This window comes from Mercenaria mercenaria, chromosome 15, assembly GCF_021730395.1.
Source record: "Mercenaria mercenaria strain notata chromosome 15, MADL_Memer_1, whole genome shotgun sequence".
In the NCBI taxonomy this organism is placed as follows: domain Eukaryota; kingdom Metazoa; phylum Mollusca; class Bivalvia; order Venerida; family Veneridae; genus Mercenaria; species Mercenaria mercenaria.
The window spans coordinates 18,989,132-18,993,897 of record NC_069375.1 but is presented as its reverse complement, the minus strand read 5'-3'; the positions used below and the strand labels follow the sequence as shown (position 1 = coordinate 18,993,897).

The 4,766-nt window shown below is 39.7% G+C and overlaps 1 non-coding gene across 1 annotated transcript; it reads right to left on the bottom strand.

Moving 5' to 3' along the window:
• Positions 1-4,389: 4,389 nt before the first annotated feature.
• Positions 4,390-4,461, bottom strand: Trnat-ggu (transfer RNA threonine (anticodon GGU)). Its single transcript has one exon. It is a non-coding gene; the product is annotated as a tRNA-Thr (tRNA).
• Positions 4,462-4,766: the final 305 nt, after the last annotated feature.

Below are 4,766 nucleotides of genomic sequence, written 5' to 3'. Positions count from 1 at the left end.
CTGTCAAGTTTCTTCTTTAATTAATTTGCTTTGTAGTTCGAATGATTGTCATTTACATTTACATTTACATACATGTGTTTGTAGTTATATATACCTGTATGTTAGAATGACACGAACATTCTGTATTCCATAAACATTATCGAAATTTGTTTGGTGCGCCGCTCGCACAATAAACACCATACCCACAGCGTCGTTGGTACTAATATTGTAAGTATACTTGATAATGAGTTTGAACCCCACGTACTGAATCCATCTACATGTTGTTTATAAGGTTGACAGTTCGGGTGAAAACCTTTTCATATGGTGGCTGATTTCTGCCATGTCGTATTGACATGTTGGCGAGGCGAAAACCCGACAACATGAAAAGAAATGAACTTTATACAAAATTTCTATTTAACAAAATTTTAAAAATATTTTTAGGACGACCAAAATGTTAAATTCAAGTTAAACAGACAAAAAAAAAAGAAACAGAAAACTTTAATAATCTAGAAGAGTTAAATAGCATATTTGAAGGCCACTCAGGTCTGTATCGGCTTCTTTTTAAAAAGCAACGACGAAAACAAAAAGTAAACATTTGTGTAGCGTGCAATACTTTACTTATTCAGTTCTCGTCAGAATCATAAATAGTTTGAAAGTTGACTAAAAACAGAATAAATACAACTACCTTTTGATATCGACGAAATAAAGCCAACGTAAAAATATACGAATATACCATCAATCTGGTACTTGTGAATGTATCTTTTCTATATGAACAAAATGTATATATACACTGAATATTAAATGCTACTTTTTTTCACAAGTTCTTGTTTTGATATTGACGCAAAACACATTGACATAGTTAACGTAGGCGTCTTATTTTGAAATCTTTGCTTCTTTGTTGTTAGTCAAATATCACAGGATCATAATTATGATATATAGTTTAATTTAAAAAGTGAATAAATGTCATGGTAATGCTAAGGGTAAGCTTTATTCAAGTAATGTATACAACACTATAGGTACTGTACAAAGCTCTTGTGCGACAAACTTACCTGTGCTTATCATCCTGTGGTATTAAACAATTTAACGATAAAAAGTAACAATATTTTTATCATTATTAACGAGATTAAATAAAAAAAAGCGTTATATCATACTTATATACGTTGTTATATACGATGGGGCGACATTCGGCGGGGCGACGTTTGTCCGGGCGACATTCGGCGGGACGCCATAACGACGTTTGGTGTTAGGGGTGGGGGCGCAACTAGGGGGGTCCGGGGTGCCATCCTCCCCCCCACCCCGCCCCCTCGGGGGAAATTTTGAAAACTATGGATCCATCTGGTGCATTCTGGGGTACTTTATTTGTTATTGAAAAAGGACAGGTTTTGTGATAAAATCAACCCAAATAACATACTTATTACAGTACCAGTATAGTCCATGTTTTATGACTTGTCAGACTTATTCTTGCGTAAGTGTCTCAGAATGGAATTTCTTAGCCCGACTGGATTTCTGAGGATTTTTTGTGGAGGGGTTACCAAGGGCTATTAATATAGAGATAACAAAGAGCGTTATAGGAGCTCATGCTAACTTTGTTGGACTTTTATTGTGCGAGAATAGCGAGCGAGAACAAAATGCATATTTTATATTTTTTACCTAGAATAAAAGACAAATTACCTATGCGGGCGTAGCGAGCGAGCGAGCAAGAAAAAAATGCATACGTTATATTTTTCACCCAGAACAAAAGATAAATACTTATGCGAGCGTAGCGATCGAGAAAACAAAATGCATAATCTATATTTTTCACCCAGAACAAGAGATAAATTAAGTATGCGAGCGTAGCAAGCTAGAAAAAAAGCACTTTTTTAACCCAGAACAACAGACAAATTACCTATGCTCCGGCGATTTCGGGGAGAACGGGGGAGGGGGGGGGGGGGTGGCCTTGGATCCGTCCTTGCAGACTGCGCGGACGCGCAGGCTGGTCTGGAGCCATGATGGTCGCAAATGCTCTATGTTGGTTTGCTCATGGTGCGGCTGTAACTGCTCCTTAATTTGGAAGCTACATATGTTGATTAGTTTATTCAAGTGGAAAATAAAAACTTTGTCTTGAATGAAAGCGTTACATGGAATCTAAATTTAAACTTTTGCAAAACAGGATCACATTTTTGCTATATTAAGAGGTAACAATAATTATTAACAAGCTGATCAACCTTTCCAAATTTCTCATATCGTACGGGGACATACTATAGATTTAAGAGAAATCATCAGTATTTATCTATTTGACTGAAAAAGTGATAAGTATATCATGAATAGTATATATGTTTTTGTGTATAGAAAGACAAAATAGTTATAATTATTAGTGTAGCTTTTATAAAAAAAACCGACAAACTACAATTTGCAAATCAAGATTAAAGTGTTCTTAGTTTTATACAGGAGATCCTTCCTGAAATACTTCCACATCTGGCATTGCCAGAATATGGAAAAAATCTATCCGGTCCAGTCAGAATTGGCTGATCCGTCATCATTTTGAGAAACTGTATTATACCAAATGTAAGACACAGAAAGGGGAAAAGAATAGAATAGTACTTCGCAAACTCATTTGAACGATAATTGATTACTCAAAACTGTAATCGATTGCCGCCGACTTTGGACATTTTCAATCAATTTTCGATTATAATCGATCACCGGGGCATCACTAGTTATATACTAGTATATTTTTTTTTAAACACTGAAAAATATTTTTAAAAACTGGACTTAATGTCTACTTTTCATTTGGCATGCGATGCGTTTGCGGAGCTTGTAAACTGCCCGTATCCTCATTTCCGGCCCCCGTGCGGAGGCAGGAGGCGGCAGTGCGATTTTCGTACGGATTATTCACGGGCTCCGCAGCCGCTACGATAGTTCTACAAATTTGGAAAAAAAATGTTAGCCCGTAACCCGTAGACATGTCGCAGGTGGCATTGCACAATCTCCGCACGGGTATCGTAAGGAGGTCGCGCGCTGATCGTGCAGCCAACGCACGATTTTCCATGGTGCCCAAAAGAAATCATACGGAGACTTTAGACTCGTTGGACTTTCGCACGACCCTTAAAGTTGCCGCTCGCTGCCCGTGCTATACCCGTGAAATCGCACGGATTGCGCTGCAACCCTGTAACGGCCATTGCCGTGCCTTAATGTTGGCAAAACATTTTAGATGCTTATATACTGGTTTCGAAGCAGTTTCCGTCGGCTAGTAGTATCCGTCAACGCGTTATTTTACGTTTCGTGACATTCTTCACAATGCAGTCGAGATTGTTTCCACAACGCTACCCTGCAATCCAGAGCTCTGTGAAATTTCAGCAACAAAGGGTAAAAACTTTCCAAGAAAACTCGAATTGTTCATTCCATAATTGTTTTGTTTACATTCCGCACATGGGGGATTTCACGTGCAACCAATGCGCATGCGCAAAAAATACCTCTGTAATCCCCAATTAAGTTGAAAGTTCCTCCTTTTGGCAGTCGAAACCAGATGATTTACCAAAAATACATAATAAAGATAAAAATGAGTCATTTTTGTGCATCGGTAGAACATCGGCTTCACAAGCATGAGATCGCGAGTTCGAGTCTCAGGTTTTGCTTTTTTTACCTCCTATTTTCAACAAGCCTAATTTAACACATGAACCTTCATATTTCTTAAAATTGTATTAATTAATTTCACCAGAAAGATTAAAAAAAAAACACGGATGGTGCTTTTCTAGTCGTATTCACTGTAAAATTGTACATAAATATTAAAACAAAAATTGATGACGGAAACTGCTTCTGTAGTCAACCGATTCAGCTCTATTTATTCACCCCTTTTGGAGCCCCTCTGTGTGTTATCACGTGCGCTAGACACTATTGATATTCATGTTTTCGTAAAGCAGAAGAGCTAAGGTGTTCTCTTTGGGAGCATTTTACGGAACTGAAACGTTCAAGAAAAAAGATATTTTAAAAACCTTCATTTTATGACGGAAACTGCTTCGAAACCAGTATATACTTGCCATCTCCAGCATGTCATCCCCAACTTTGAGCGTGAAATATACGAGTTTTATCATTCGTCCTTCGGAGAAACCAATAAGACTCAGAGCGGCATACATGCGATTGCAGGTGTCACAGGGTGAGAAAAATGTGCAGCCAGACCGGGACTCGAACCCGGGGCCTCAGAATACCGTTCCGATGCTCTACCGACCGAGCTACCCGGCCGCCTACACACTTTTACCCCGTTTTAAACTATTTCAAGTTCTATACCGTGACATATTTCCCCACCATTTTGAAATTCGTCCTCGAATTTCAGTGGGTACTTTATATATAAGCAATTACAGGCGTCGGAGACTAACCAGTGTAATGCCGTCACGGTCCCACGTTGGGCGCCAAATGTCACAGGGTGAGAAAAATGTGCAGCCAGACCGGGACTCGAACCCGGGGCCTCGGAATACCGTTCCGATGCTCTACCGACTGAGCTATCCGGCCGCCTACACATTTTCTCCCCGTTTAAATATTCAAGTTCTACACCGTGACACAGGGTGAGATAGATGTGCAGCCAGACCGGGACTCGAACCCGGGGCCTCAGAATACCGTTCCGATGCTCTACCGACTGAGCTACCCGGCCGCCTACACACCTTCTCCCCGTTTTAATATTCAAGTTCTACACCGTGACACATTTCCCCACCATTTTGAAATTCGTCCTCGAATTTCAGCGGGTACTTTATATATAAGCAATTACAGGCGTCGGAGACTAACCAGTGTAATGCCGTCACGGCCCCACGTTGGGCGCC